The 16,638-nt window shown below is 43.7% G+C and overlaps 1 long non-coding RNA gene across 1 annotated transcript in view; it reads right to left on the bottom strand.

Moving 5' to 3' along the window:
• Positions 1-10,446: 10,446 nt before the first annotated feature.
• Positions 10,447-16,638, bottom strand: part of LOC126992245 (uncharacterized) — a 26,796-nt gene continuing 20,604 nt past the window's right edge. Inside the window, exon 6 of the long non-coding RNA XR_007746384.1 lies at positions 10,447-10,629. This is a non-coding gene — a long non-coding RNA (uncharacterized LOC126992245). The remainder of the gene's footprint in view (positions 10,630-16,638) is intronic.

The raw sequence follows: 16,638 nt of genomic DNA on the forward strand, positions 1-16,638 counted from the left end.
TTCTTCTGTATCATGAACCTGAAGAAACACAGATTTGAAAAGGCTTTCCTAGGGGTTGTGGGCATTTCCAGGGGTAGTTTTGTTGCCCTGGTGGTAGTGTGACCCTTCTTCTGTATCATGAACCTGAAGAAACACAGATTTGAAAAGGCTTTCCTAGGAGTTGTGGGCATTTCCAGGGATAGTTTTGTGACCCTGGTGGGAGTGTGACCCTTCTTCTGTATCATGAACCTGAAGAAACACAGATTTGAAAAGGCTTTCCTAGGAGTTGTGGGCATTTCCAGGGGTAGTTTTATAATCCTGGTGGTAGTGTGACCCTTCCATGAATCTAAAGAAACACACATTGGAACCCGACTGACCCACTCTTTGACCTTTAGAAATAGCTGATGTGATTAGCCGAAGTGTCTTATAATGCCAACCAGTTTCCTTCCTTTCTCTTTTTCTACTGTCCTTTCCTTTGGTTTTCTTTCTTTCCCTAATATTTTTTATTTTTCAGGTCCCTGCTTTCCCCTGACAGTGGTGGTCTCCTTGCTCCCGGGTGGTTGTCTTCACATTTTTCTGCCTCCGCCTCCACAGGGCTTCCCAGAGGTATTTGTTCTGGCTTATCAGTATTCCTAAGGGTCTTAATTGTAGGAGGAAATAGCTATTGAAACCACTGCTCTTGTCATACACTTGATGTTTTAACCCCTCCACTGCGATTGTCAGGGATTTTGCCGTCACTGATAGCCTGATAACCTATACTCCCAGGTTTTTCTCTGGCTCTGTGGTGGATAGTGGAGTGTTTCCCATGTGGTATTGGTGTGCTGGACATCCACTCCCAAGGTGCAGAACTCTACATTTTTCTTCATTGAATTGTAGCCGACACTTTTTGCTCCATTCCTGTAGCTTGGTGAAGTCTTCTTGGAGGAAATCCACAGTCAAAGGGTTAATGGGCTCTTGCAAAACTAATGTGACCATGAAGACCATCATAGTTTATTTATCTCCGCAGGCTCCCCAAACACCACGACAGGCCAGCTGAGAAACAGAGCCCGGAGACACCCTCTTCCGCGGGGACCCTTCCTCATGGCACCCTGACCTCCCTCCAAGAGACTCCCTCCCCACCCAACAACCCATCCCTCCCTCCTCCCCTCAGTGCCAGGCACATTCTCCCCTCCCAAAGTCTCCCGTCCCATCCCAACAACCAATCCATATTCTTCACTTGGTGGGCAATGCTTGGCTGCTTGCCTTCTGAGACCTTCCTCATGTACTTGGCAATATAGCCGTAGTGTTAAGGGAGAAAATTTTGATTAAACAGTGCGTGAGCTCAAAAGGTGAAACTAGCCAGCAAGGGATGATCCCTGTGGTGTGTCAAGAGACACGAAGAGGTGTACTACTGGCAAAAGTGTAGTAAGCATGACTTACCTGGCTTCCTCTGTGTTCGTACAGGCCTCCCAACATGGAGCTTGATCTCTGTAGGAAGCCTCATGGTGACCACGACACACACAAAGGACCTCAAATCATCTGTAGGGTTCTTAATTATATCTCCTTATGGGTCTGGCAAGGACCCTCAGTGTACACAAAGGTTAACTGATAAGGTGTGTACAACTATGCACAACTTTATTACAACAAAAGAACAGAAAACTCCACCACACACACGCAAACTGACAAAACGCGTCTCCGTGCGCCTACAGAACCTACTCTGACCTGGCTACACTAACAATACACGGTATACTTAGCTTGGTGCGGAGGAAGGATGAGATGACGTGCAGCTGGCCCTCTTGCTGAGGCTCTTCAAATCCATATATATATATATATATATATATATATATATATATATATATATATATATATATATATATATATATATATATATATATATATATATATATATATATATATATATATATGTATATATATATATATATATATATCAATTACCTTGAATCTCTTCCAAGTGGCTGGGTCCATTTGTTTCTCATGAAACACGAGTTCAGAGTCACTCTTGATGGCTGCTGTTTCATGAGCCATGTTTCAGCAGCCATATTCTTCACTTGGTGGGCAGTGCTTGGCCACTTGCCTTCTGCGACCTTCCTCGTGTACGTACTTGGCAATGAAGCCATAGTTCTTCATGATACACATCTCCCTGTGTGTGAGACCATCGGAGGGCTTGTTTTTTTTTCCTCCCGACTCTATCTCTCAGAGTTGATATTGGTTTGCAGCTGCACAGCTGTTCAGCCTTTACTTGAAAGGCTCTTGCTTTTTATTTTGGTTTTTGAAGTCAGCCTTCTCACTGTTGTATAAGAATTCATTCTCCTTATGCCAGTCGGCAAGATCTTTCTCTTCTTCAGCTCCAAGTGTGAGAGCTGCGGCTGAACTTCTTTGTTTCCTGTGAACCTGCTCCTTGTGTCTTGTTGCTGTATGTTCTCCTCCCTTCAAACGAGTCCTGAAGGGGAAGAAATCCGCTTTGGGATTTTTTTTTCTACAGCAAAGGAAATGGCTCAAGGGCAAAAAAAGGAGATAGTAATGAAAGAAAGCCTGCAACTCACTGCCCCTATAGAAAAGCATTCAGAGGGGTGGCCAAAAGAGAGGTCAATTTCGGGAGGAGAGGTGTCCCGATAACCTCCTCTTGAAAGAGTTCAAGTCATAAGCAGGAGGAAACACAGATGAAGGAAGATTGTTCCAGAGATTACCAATGTGAGGGATTAAAGAGTGACGATGCTGGTTAACTCGTGCGTAAGGGGTTTGGACAGTAAAGGGATGAGCTTGAGTAGAAAGTCGAGTGTGGTGACGGCGCGGGAGGGGGGAGGCATGCAGTTAGCAAGTTCAGAAGAGCAGTCAGCCACATATTCCCCCCCAGAGTCTCCCGTCCCATCCCAACAACCCATCCCTCCTCCTCCTCTCAGTGCCAGCCACATTCTCCCTCCCAGAGTCTCCTGTCCCATCCCAACAACCCATCCCTCCTCCTCCCTCAGTGCCAGCCACATTCTCCTCCCAGAGTCTCCTGTCCCATCCCAACAACCCATCCCTCCTCCTTTCCTCTGCAGTCCACCTCCAGTCAGCCTGATCAGCCCTGGGGAGCCTGTCTGCTCCATCATCTTCAGTCACCCAGGATGTGAAGAACAAACTACAGGTGAGACCAAAAGTTGAGCCTCGGCTAAAATTATCCTGAAATGACATCCCCTAATCTTTGACAACACTCAGCTGTCACCTTCTTCAACACTAAACATCCTTAACTGGAAACTTCACATCTCTTTCACTAAATCAGCTTCCTCGAGGATGGGTGTTCTGTATCGTCTCCGCCAGTTCCACTCCCTTACACAGTTGCTATCCATATACAGGGGCCTTGTCTGCCCTCATATGGAGTATGGATCTCATGTGTGGGGAGGCTCCACTCACACAGCTCTCTTGGACAGAGTGGAGTCTAAGGCTCTTCGTCTCATCTACTCCCCTCTCACTGATAGTCTTCTACCTCTTAAATTCCGTCATCATGTTGCTTCTCTATCTTCTATCAATATTTTCATGCTGACTGCTCTTCTGAACCTGCTAACTGCATTCCTCCCCCCATCCTGTGGCCCCACTCCACTCGACTTTCTACTTTAGCTCATCCGTTTACTGTCCAAATCCCTTATGCAAGAGTTAACCAGCATCTTCACTCTTTCATCCCTCACACTGGTAAACACTGGAACAATCTTCCTTCATCTGTATTTCCTCCTGCCTATGACTTGAACTCTTTCAAGAGGAGAGTATCAGGACACCTCTTCTCTCAAAATTGACCTATCTTGGCCACTTCTCTGAATGCTTTTCTATAGGAGCAGTGAGTTGCTGTCTTTCTTTCTTTATTGTTTCATTCTTTTGCCCTTGAGCTCACACACACACACACACACACACACACACACACACACACACACACACACACACACACACACACACACACACACACACACACACACACACACACACACACACACCACCACACACACACACACACACACACACACACACACACACACACACACACACACACACACCACACACACACACACACACACACACACACACACACACACACACTGTTCAGTATTTTGACTGTCTTCTGCTTTCTGTACACACCATTTCCCATGTTAAAATATTTTAAAGAGAAAAAGATATGTAAGTGTTGTTGGGTGATCAAAAATATGGAAAGCTTGTGCCCTTGAGCAGGGGTCAGCAACCTCCAACCCACGGGCCAGAGACGGAACTCACAGTCCGTCACCCTGCTTGATATGTCTATAACAATCTGGCCCGCAACTTTGTGTGATGAGGAGCAGAAGGCAAGGTACTGCACCTCTTCTTCCGTGAACTTGTACTCCCTTCTCTCAAATACATTAAGCATGTAAAATGCATCGTTGCCATGTCTGGCAATGTTGTGAACAACTCCTTTAAAAAATGAAATATACAAAGTCTCACATATGCTCCCAACTGAGTGACCACCTCATCAGTCAATCCAGACATTGAGTCACTTCTCCGTGGCACCAACCATCCCACTAATATGATAAAACTGTTGTCTGCACTCACTCATGTGCATGGTTTTAAATAAATTTCTTGTAATCTAGTCACTGTGTGCCTGATAATTATCTATAAAGTTTTTGTACAGTCACTTTTGGGTTCTCCTTGGCACTCCAGTGCACCTAGCTGTTGTCTCTGCCCCTGCCTGGCACTGTGAAGCTTGCCGACCCCTGCCCTAGAGGATTGTGTGTGTGTGTGTGTGTGTGTGTGTGTGTGAGAGAGAGAGAGAGAGAGAGAGAGAGAGAGAGAGAGAGAGAGTTTTCAGGAGTAGACTAACCATAGTTTTTGTATATAGTGAGATAATCTACTCAACCAAGATGGTTCATAATGGAAGACTAATGCAATAGAGTGTCACTGACTGGTATATGTAAGTGCCAAGTGATATAGGGTTTTAACATAGCTGTGACGTTTAGTGTAACATGGTGTGAAGGGTGGCTGGATGGTATGTGGGCTCTGGTGTGGCTGGGTGCACTATGTGGTTTGATGTTCTTGGCTGTGATGGGGATGTGGTGTGATGTGTGGTGTGATCTAGGATCTATTATGAGGTGTGGTGTGATGTTGCAGGTGTGGCTTATCATGATCTGATATGGGGTGTGGTGTGGCTTGACTGGGTGGTGTAGATATGGGGTGTGGTGTGGCTGGGTGTGATTCAGTGTGTTGTGTTTATCATGGTCTGATATGGGGTGTGGTGTGGCTTGACTGGGTGGTGTAGATATGGGGTGGTGTGGCTGGGTGAGATTTATCACGGTCTGATATGGGGTGTGGTGTGGCTGGACTGGGTGGTTTAGTTCTGGGGTGTGGTTGGTGTGGGTGTGATTTTTGACGGTCTGATATGGGGTGTGGTGTGGCTTGACTGGGTGGTGTAGATATGGGGTGTGGTGTGGCTTGACTGGGTGGTAGATATGGGTGTGGTGTGGCTTGACTGGGTGGTGTAGATATGGGTGTGGTGTGGCTTGACTGGGTGGTGTAGATATGGGGTGTGGTGTGGCTGGGTGTGATGCAGTGTATTGTGGTTTATCACGGTCTGATATGGGGTGTGGTGTGGCTGGGTGTGATTTATCACGGTCTGATATGGGGTGTGGTGTGGCTTGACTGGGTGGTGTAGATATGGGGTGTGGTGTGGCTGGGTGTGATATGCAGTGTGGTGTGGCTTGACTGGGTGGTGTAGATAGGGGTGTAGTATGACTGGGCGTGATATGCAGTGGTGTGGTTTATCACGGTCTGATATGGGGTGTGGTGTGGCTTAGCTGGGTGGTGTAGATATGGGGTGTGGTGTGGCTGGGTGTGGCAGGTCTGATATGGGGTGTGGTGTGGCTTGGCTGGGTGGTGTAGATATGGGGTGTGGTGTGGCTGGGTGTGGCAGGTCTGATATGGGGTGTGGTGTGGCTTGACTGGGTGGTGTAGATATGGGGTGTAGTGTGACTGGGCGTGATATGCAGTGTGGTGTGGTTTATCACGGTCTGATATGGGGTGTGGTGTGGCTTGGCTGGGTGGTGTAGATATGGGGTGTGGTGTGGCTGGGTGTGGCAGGTCTGATGTGGGGTGTGGTGTTTAGCATGGCTGGATCTGATGGGTGGTGTGGCGTGGCTAGGTCATTAACCCGGTGGTAGCTGCGGGGATCATGGTTCTTAAAGGCCGCTCCCTCTGAGCGAGAATAATGAGAAAAAATCATCACTCACACAAACCATTTCATAATATGTATCAATGCATTTGTGATGTGTTTACGCGTCATCTATTTAGGGGGATTTATATCATGGTAAAAATTTGGCCCATCGCTGGTACGTGGTAAAGCCATAAATTTGTCCCGTTGCTGCTACCGGGTTAATAGATAGCAAAGGCACAGCTGCTGGCCATGTAGCTGTGCCCCGGTATGGCGTTAAGCCTCATCCACCTGATTTGGTTTTACCGGGCTTTGTTTACAATGTTATTTATATTTTAATTAAAGTAAGTGATGACGTATGTATGTATGTATGTATATAACTAGAATGTCAACAATCCCTCCGCTTATTCTTTTGACCTGTTCCACTATGCATCGCTTTTTAGGTCCTCCTTGGTACTTCTTCACACTTAGTTACTCAGTCATAGTTAAAATTTGGCTTCTGCCATGTGCAGATCAGGATGGGACAAACCAAATCAGGGGCGAGACTCAACGCCACACTGGGACCACCAGGTAGACATGGCCACCTCAAACAGGCAGGCAGGGTGAAGCTCCCTTAGATACACTCACCAAAACCTTCTCCAACACTGTAAGCATCCCAGCCATTCTGAGATACACAGACCAACAATTGTGAGACACTTCTCCCTGTGTAGAACGTGTTAGCCCTGTGTACTCATACTCAATGAAGGAGTGAGGTGCCAATGACTCAGGATCACATGTGCACTGATGAGCCTTGACGCTTGATCTAGATAATGCATTGCTCATATTCTGTGCTGGAAATATATCGTTGACGTAAGCGTACTATAATAATTGGTTGGGGTGATAATTCTTCACCACAAGGGTGGTTGTTCATATGCAAGATGCCATTCTGGTGCTAACTAACTCAGCTCTGAGTCACTGACATTAGGTTGTCAATGCATTACATAAATTATTGACAATTATTATGAGACTGTGGTGTGGATACAATTATTATGTAAGCCACTCCACTCAGGACATTGATCGCTATTCTTGGACTCTACCGACTCTCACATCAGTTATTCTCAAATGCCAAAAAAAAGGCAAAATGTGTTCTCAGGAGTATTTCTTGAGTTAATGGTACAGAGTCTTGTCAGACTCCCACCAGGGTCAAGACACCACCCATGGAAAAGCCCACAACTCCTACTAAAGCCATGACAAATGTGTGTGTGCTTGGGGACCATTGTCAGGCAGTTTAAATGCTGTGGCTGACCTCATTCCTATTCAGTTGAGGGAATGATAGTGCCAGGTGGTAGTTTAGAAGCATAATTGCCAGTAAAAGTATACAGAATTATATGCCAGAATTAATACGTAAACCACATACTGCATCATTATGGTTACATATATACAATATATGAGGATGGGAAGTATTTATTTGGTAATGAGGGTATGCACCCCTATGGTAATTACACTGTTAAGTCTGCTTTGAGGCCTGTCACTAGTGGAGCCTGTGGCCACATATCTGCAGACCCATTCATCGTGCTATGTTAGAGATGGACACACCAATTGGCTGTGCTATTTGGCGATAACTGAGGCCTTCACCATTAAAGATAATGATGACTTTGCACCGGTCTTGTGGGGTCTGCATTGCTACTAACTTCATCATGAATTAGGCTGGTATACTCTTTTGCTTCTCACATCAGCTATTTCTAAAGGTCAAAGAGGGAATCAGTCAGGTTCCAGTGAGTGTTCTTTAGGTTCATGCTACTGAAGAAGGGTCAAACTAGCACCAGGGTCGTAAAACTACCCCTGGAAATGTTCAAAACTCCCACGAAAGCCTTAGCAAATCTGTGTTTTTAGGTTCATGATACAGAGGAAGGATCAGACTACCACCAGGGTCACACAACTACCCCTGGAAATAAACAAAACCCCCATGAAAGCCTTGCCAAATGTGTGTTTTTAGTTCATGGTACAGAATAAGGATGAAACAACTATAGTATAACCATTTCAAATAGTCCTTTTGGGCGTTTGATTCAGATTCCCTTCCTCTCCTGTCTTATCTATAGGTAACATATGAGAGGGAAAAATAGGTGTTGGGACTGTGTGGCAGAGCAGAGGGGAGGATAGGACCCAAGGAAGTCAATGCAAAATGTACTATTTGAAATGGTTTGACTGTAGGCCCTTCCAGGCAGACGTCGCAACCCACGGTGGCATTAGGGACTGATATGTATGGGACTGTGCATTGTGGTTCACTGAGGGTTTTCGTGACTCCCTGCTATCACACTGACACTTTTCCCTCCCCCGTAAACCTGAGTTTGCCTCGTTGTGTTATCTTGGAATGGTGTGGTGTCGCTGGCAGACACAGACACCATGGAAAGAGCTCTTGCCCGGGGAGAAGCAAGGCGCACAGGTTTATCCATGGCCTTAAAAGATCTCCCTTGTAACCACCTTATTGTATAGCAGGTTGGACCAATCCTAAAGGACTCAGACGGCAGTGAACACAGAAAACTCCAAACGTGTGATGTAAGTGTTTTGCCTAAACGAACAACACCGAGGATACTGAGACTATCGCTGCTCACACCAAAAAGGTTTAGGCCAAAGGCTCGGAGGCTCCACGTTCATTTCAGTCTGGGGATAAGTGGAAATTTTTTGGTCACGAGCAGTTTACTCAAAAAACATGCATTTGACACGGCTTTCATAAGATTTCTAGTTACTTTCAGGGGTAGTTTTATGACCTTGGTGGTAGTTTGACCCTTCTTCTGTACCATGAACCTAAGTAACACACATTTGACATGGTTTTTGTAGGATTTAGGGCATTTCCAGGGCTAATTTGATGACCCTGGTGATAGTGTGACCCTTCTTCTGAACCGTGAACCTCAGAAACACACATTTGACATGGTTTTCGTAGGAGTTTAGGGCATTTCCAGGGCTAACTTAATGACCCTGGTGGTAGTGTGACCGTTTTTCTCTACTATGAACTTACAATAACACTCGGTAGAACTTCACTCATCTTCTCGGCCTTTGGAAACAGTTGATGAGATAGGCGGAAACATGTATGAATACTGACCTAAGCTTGTATTGAGTTACGGTAGCCCCCTGTTAGTCAGTTAGCTAGTTAATTAGTTCATCCATTAGTTAATTAGTTTATTGAGTCATTAGTTAGTAAGCAGTCATCGCATGTAGTTAATCAATTAGTTCATTTATTAGTTCATTCATTAGTTAATTAGTGTATTGAGTCATTAGTTAGTTAGTAAGCAGTCATCACACGTAGTTAATCAATTAGTTCATTCATTAGTTAGTTATATATAGGTGTGACTGTGTGTGGAGGCAGTGCTGTGATTAATAGTTATATAGGCCTGCACGTCCCAGCAGAGGTCAGAATAATCCACATAACAATAATCTTTCTGTATTATGTTCTCATCACTAATTTCCTTGTAATTTCATTGATTTTTTTCCTCTCGTTAACAAGGGTCTTTATACTGTACCTTATGGGGTCGGCCGGGCTGTGGTGACTCTTCCCTCCTGCTGTTCATCCTTCCTCCCTTCTACTGCCATTTCTGCCCCTTCCTCTCCCTCGTATCTTATTTTTTCCTCCTCCCTGATAGATATTCCTTCTCTTGTCTTCCTCTATATCTTTGTCTCTTCCCTTTTACTTCTCTTCATTTCATATTCTCCTCCTCCTCACTTTCTCTCCTCTCTATACATATAATCGTTCCATGTTATGACCATCAATGCATTCCTCCTCAGTGTGTCCTGATAAGAGGGATTAAATGACCAATTATTCAGTAAATTATGGGTTAAGTTTCCCTCCCAGAACACATTTCAAGACTTCCGAACCTTGCTTATAATATATACAAGGTCCCTTATGCCCCTCTCGGCTGGACTCTGGGTAATATTGGCTTTGGTCTCAGATTATGACGTCTTTTGTTAGATTTCTCCTTCGTTTTTGTATACAATATACATGGATGTTTTCAATTCAGTTTCATTAATTATTCTGTCCTCATTATTTCTACATCTGTTCCTCTTGGCTTTTGTGCTCACTTAGACCATCCCTTCATCTTGGCTTTTGAATTGTCTGCTAATGTTGCCCTGTCTTTATATTAATTGTTTTATATGCTTAATATATTTTCTGTTACATAGCTTGAATATTCCAGAAATTCATCTAAAATATGCCTCTTTTGGCCAGAAATAAGCAAAAAATAGGAAATTTTAACCTTAAATTTGTCCCTAAGTCAATGATATTTCAAAGCCTCTCCGGAGAAAGACTGCAAACTGTTCGGGTGTTTTATAATTTAAAAAAAAAAAAAAAAATCTTAGGGTCTATGTTTATTGAGAGCAAAGTCAAAACAGAGTACATTTCCTCCAAGACAAGGCCGATTCATCTTGACGTTCTCTCCCCCTCCAGAGCATGTGGTGTGTGCTGGGATGCCTTGCAGGAGATCACGCTGGGATACGAAGCCGCCCTCAAGAGATGGAGTCCATTCAGCTGTTCAATTCTGCCGAGGAAAAGAATCATTCAACTCTGAAGACTGCCATGGATTCTTATGTATTAGCTAGCGAGATGTGAACTTTCTATCTCGTGAAAATAAAGTTCAGGGACGTATCTTGTGTTTTATTTTACAAATAACCATTGTGCTAAATCTCCGGACGCCAGAAGAAGTATAATGGACTTAGTACAAAGCCAATTTTCATATATTTTTTGTCTAAAACTGAATTTTTTGTTATTTTGATCATTTTAAAATTTAAGCAAGGAGAAACTAATTTAAACCACAAAAAACAACATATTATAATATAAGTATAACAAACTAATACAAGGAAAGAAACATTAGAAATATAAGCTTATGAGAGAGGAAGATGAACAACTTTTTAAGAGGAGAGAATGACGAGAGATTGCATACATAGGTCAAAATAGTTAAGCAACGGAAATGAAGGGAACACAAGAACATTAAACAAGACCTAAATCAGACGTCTATAAAAATAAGAGAACTCGAGAGATTGCATATACGTAACGAGGTCAAAAAAGTTCAAGAAAAAGCCGTAGAAATGAAGGGAAGTCATTACCTTACAAGACAAAGTCATAACACAACAGACAGACATCAAGAAAAAGACAACTCAAAATCAGAGAAAATCACAAACGAGAAGAAAGGTTACGAGAGAGAGAGGGAGAGAGAGAGAAGGAACAACAGACCCCTACAAATGTGTTGCTCCCTGCTCATGTGAGACAAGCCATATGCACAAGAAACTGATTACCCTGTTTCTGCGCTTTTCTCAGGCATTAGAATGAACTTAAATCCACCATAACGACTCAACATCTTTGAATTTTAGTCTGATGAGGCCTGAATAGTTGGTCTATGCCAGGCAAGTGATATCTCAAGATGAACCCTCATGGCGCTTACCTCACTTAAGCAGGAGGGAGCGACACAATTATATCAACAAGGGAGTCATAAAGGAACATGGTACAGAGATGAATATATGAGAGATTACTGTGAGATATATATACACCTTAGACAAGAGAGAGAAATATGGTCAGCACGAGAGGGTGGAAAGACGAGGGCTTGCACATATGAGAAAATAAAAGAACAATTATGTTGAAGAAAATTTAAGATTACTATGAGATATATACACCTTAGACAGTAAGATGAACAGACAACATTACAAGCAGGAAAAACAAGAGCGCTTGCAGACATAATAAGGAGGATAAAATAAAAGAATATGTATACAGAGATTAATATTTGAGGCATCCGGCAGAGAAGTGTCATAAGAAACATAGACCCTTGTGTATAGTGTACGGAGTCACTTTTCCCTTGCACTTTACATCTTAACAGAGCTATTATGTTCTAGTTTGCATTGGGAAAGGCAGACAAAACCTCCCACAAAAAGAACAAGGAATGAATGCAAGGGAAAAGCACCCTTATATGGGGTGTACGGAGGGCTGGAAGTCCCGTAAACTGTCCTGGGAATGTTAACAAACTAATTTACGTAACAATAGGTCACTGTGCCTTACAGTTTCTCTTCCGGAAGCCTCGTATATATATTAAAAGCTGTGGAGAAATGAAATCAGAGAAATAACTGGGATAATATATATAAAGAGAAAAAGGATTTACACAAGAGGGATTTACGTACGAGAGGAAGAAAGACAGGTAGAGGGAGGTAAAATGGAGGAGACGAGAGGTGGAGAGAGAATGTGTGGAGGGAGGAAGGCTATGAGAGACGGAAAATTAAAGATTTACATACAAAAGGAACAAAGGTAGGTAGAGAGAGGTAATATGGAGGAGACGATGAGGTGGAGAGATGGACATCTGGGAGGAGGAAAAATTAAAATGAGAGATAAATGCAGACACTGAGATAGAAGAGAAAGATGAGGAGGAGGAGGAGGAAGGAGAAGAATCTACAATCATCAAGAGAGGAGAGACCTGGAGGAAGATGAGAGGAGGAGGAAAAAGGAACGTCATAGAGGAGTCTACCAGTGTCAAGTGCTGGTTCATGGTACGTATTTGAGCTTTCCTTCCTAAGAGAGAAGTCTTAAATGAATGGATAAGAACAGATAGAAAGGCACGGTACAACTGATATTTGGTCAGTGTTCTCGGACGGTTCCGCCTCACATTAACTACTTTCAAAGGCCGTAAAGGAGATTAATCTATTCTAATGAGCGTTTTCCTAGGGTTTGTGGTACATTAGAAGGGTCACACTACCACCAGTCATAAAACTACCCCTGGAATGCCCACAACTAAGAAAGCCTTGCTAAATATGTGTGCTTTGGCGACAAAATGTTTAAAAATATGGCCCTCGGACACTTTGCTCCCTCACGTCAACTACTTGCAAAGGCCGAAACGAAGATCAGTCAGGTTCTAATGAGTGTTTTTTCGGTTCATGGTACAGTGCAAGGGTTAAACTACCACCAGGGCCCTGTTAAATTAATGTCTTTGGGGCGGCTTTTTAAAGATTTTCTTTATTTTTTATTTTTTTGACATCTCAGCCTATAGCGCCAGTAGGCTTTCTTCAGGGTAGGCGCCTAGCTGGTGGTTGGCCCAAGCCTGTCATGGCGCAGGTAACTTTTTTTTTATAGTGGCGTCAGTTATGCTTGGCTCATGCTGCCCCCCGGAACTCATTCTTGATTCACTTGGACGGTTTCTTCTAGAGTCAGGGTTGATGGGTTGTCTTCAGGACATGTGGGTAGTCTTAGGCCACTCAGCGGTGACTGAAAAATCCCAGGTAACAGCGTGGGGATTCAAATCAACGTTGTCCATGGCGTGGTGAATGCTGGCCCAGCACACTAATCACTCAGCCACCGTCTACCCTATGGCCCTCAAACAGTTCGGCCTCTCATTACAACTACTTTCAAAGACCAAAAGAAGTTTAATCAGGTTCTAATGGCTGTTTCTGTTCGATTCAGGATCCATGGGAAAGGTTAAACTACCACCAGTCATTAAACTACCCCTGGAACTGTCCAAAACCTCCTACGAAAGCCCTGTTAAAGGTGTGTGCCAGGGGACTCCCTAAAGGGTGGGTGAATGGTATTTTCTGGCTGCCAGGTGAAGGGCGAGTGATGTGTTGTTGCAGTCTGCCTAATCCTACATAATTCTGCAGTCTGCGTGGGAATTTATGGGCCAACGTGACTCCTAGGCTGCCACACAACTCCTTCGTGCCATTGTCAGTGTTTCTGCTACTGTAACAATGGCCGGAGTAGAATTTTTTTGATCTTCCTCACCTGATTCTGCACCTGAGTATCCACAGCCAGTGACCTCAACTCCTCATGAGCCTCGTCCTCCTCCCAAAACAGCTTTCAGTGTGGGCACAATTGAGAGAGGGCTGAAAGTGATTTTCTGAAGCCTTGAAAGTGGTGATTTCATGGTACATCCCCGCCCTTTAGGGGTTAGGCCAGTATTTTTAAACATATTAGAACCAAAGTATGCCTATTTAAAAAGCCTCTTGTAGTAGGAGTTGCCTGGGAATTGAGCCCGGGCTCTCTTGGTTGTGAGCCGAGTGTGCTATCCACTGCACCACGAAGCCCCCGACTGTATTGTAACCCTGGTGATTGAGCTGGAAAACCACCCACGGGAACCCAGCTAACCTTCTCTGTGGCCTTGGGAAATGGTCGTAATGGGAGCCTGATACACAAGAATCTGGACCTTGATCCAAAAATAAATACGCACGCAGCTGGGTTTTTTTATATTTTTTATAGCAGTAATGCTAAAGTCTTAACATCAGTTTTAGCAAGGCAAGTTCATGTAAGGAGACTACATCCAGAGGTAACAAAGGCCTTGAAAATAGTTGTAATGGGAGCCAGACATGTATAAGAACATAGACCTTAACCAGAAAATCAAGCCAGGCAGTTGTTTTATCATAGAGCAGCAACGTGTTGACAGCAGTGTTAGGAAGGCAGAGACTAGATTTAGTGGTAACAAAGGCACATGTAACCAAAGCATGCTCAGAAAGGCGCCAAGGAGCAAGGAGGCACCACTGGGAAGGTGAACTGAGACTATGCTATACATCTATACAACTGCCCTGACTGGTTCAGGCTGCATTGAGATTGACATGACAGTTGGTACGGAATGGATGATATTTAATTAGTATGTACGGTAGAGGCCAATATTATTAAATTAATCGGTTTTCAAGGATGGTTCTCCAGTTCAAGGTGCAGAAGCCATGCAAAATTATCACTGGGATCACAAAACAGTCTAAGAAGCTGAGCACCTTCTATGAGCGGCCAAATACGTCCATATATTAGGTAGCACATATTTCCCTCAGCACCAGGAGGAGATTGGTTCCCTGCATGGTACAGAGGAAAATGAAGCAGTACTGTGGGTGTGAAGGTGTTAAACCCACTGTATACATCACATCCAGGGCTAGTTTTAGAACCCCGGTGGTAGTGTGACCCCTTCAATGTACCCTGAACATGAAGAAACCCACATCTGACAAGGCTTTGGTAGAGGTTTTGGGCATTTTCAAAGATAGTTTTAAGACCCTGGTGGTAGTGTGACCTTCCTCTGTACCCTGAACCTGAGAAATATAATTAAAAGGCTTTCACAGGGCATTTTCAGGGTAGTTTTATGCTTTACAATTGTTATCCTCAAGATTCAGCTCATGAGTGGACCTGTGCAAACCCTTCTGTTAGATTTTGTCAGTAACCTTTCTTTCTTTCCCTTTCTCTTAGTTGTTTCCTTTTCTCCTTTGTCTCACAGTTTGTTTGCTGGTGATTCCCTTCTCCTGTCCCCCCAATACAGGGCATCTAGTGAACATGCAGCCGTCAACACCACCATCTCCGGAGTCTCCTGATCTGATTGGGTATATTTTAGCACCTCCTGCACTGTGCTTGCCTGACAATGAGGCCAACAAGGAAGGAATGGAGAAGGAGAAAGCTGCTGCTGGGAGGGATTTTAGTGGTTCATGGTACAGAGGAAGGGTCACACTACTGCCAGGGTCATAAACTACCCATGCACAGGCCCACAACTCTTACAGAAAGTCTTGGCAAATGTATGTTCATGGTCCAGAGCAACAGTTACACTACCACTAAGGTCACTAAACTACCCCAGGAAATGCCTGAAACTCCTATGTGAGCCTTGTTAAATGTGTTTCTTGGGTTCATGGTACTGAAGAAGGGTCACAATACCACCAGGGTCACTAAACTACCCCAGGAAATGCCTGAAACTCCTATGTGAGCCTTGTTAAATGTGTTTCTTGGGTTCATGGTACAGAAGAAGGGTCACAATACCACCAGGGTCATCAAATTACCCCTGGAAATGCCTGAAAATCCTGTGTGAACCTTTTTTTAATGTGTTTCTTAGGTTCATGGTACAGAAGAAGGGTTACACTACCACAAGGGTTGTCCAACTACCCCTGGAAATGGCAGAAACTACTATGAAAACCTTGTCCAATGTGTGTTTCTTAGATTCATGGTACAGAACAACAGTTAAACTATCACCAGAGTCACTCAACTACCCCTGGAAAGACTTGGAAAGACACAAAACTCCGAAAGCTTTGTAAAATGTGTGTGTTTGGGTGGTGGTATAATAATAATATTGACGTATCAGAATGTACAGCAGAGAATAATGGGACAATATTTTCCTTATACATTAAAAGTCAAATAATCTGAACTGCAGTGGACCACAGCACTCACAGCGGCCAAGCATGTCCATATATTTTACTATTTTGCATGTTACATTTTAGTGTAGCTGTTCACTAAACTGTCATTTGACACAACTTAGACAGATAACTCACAAAATTATTTAAATTTTATTTAGTTCATCATTTAAATCAATCTGTTTGTTGACTGCATTGCACTGTACAAGAAAAGATTAACCAATATTATACTTATTTGATTTTTTTTCTCTCTCTCTCTCTCTCTCTCTCTCTCTCTCTCTCTCTCTCTCTCTCTCTCTCTCTCTCTCTCTCTCTCTCTCTCTCTCTCTCTCTCTCTCTCTCTCTCTCTCTCTCTCTCTCTCTCTCTCAAGGAGGAAATAAAATAAGATGATTCACTGTGTCAGATTATCTCTATCTATCTATCT

Source organism: Eriocheir sinensis, unplaced genomic scaffold (genome assembly GCF_024679095.1).
Source record: "Eriocheir sinensis breed Jianghai 21 unplaced genomic scaffold, ASM2467909v1 Scaffold425, whole genome shotgun sequence".
In the NCBI taxonomy this organism is placed as follows: domain Eukaryota; kingdom Metazoa; phylum Arthropoda; class Malacostraca; order Decapoda; family Varunidae; genus Eriocheir; species Eriocheir sinensis.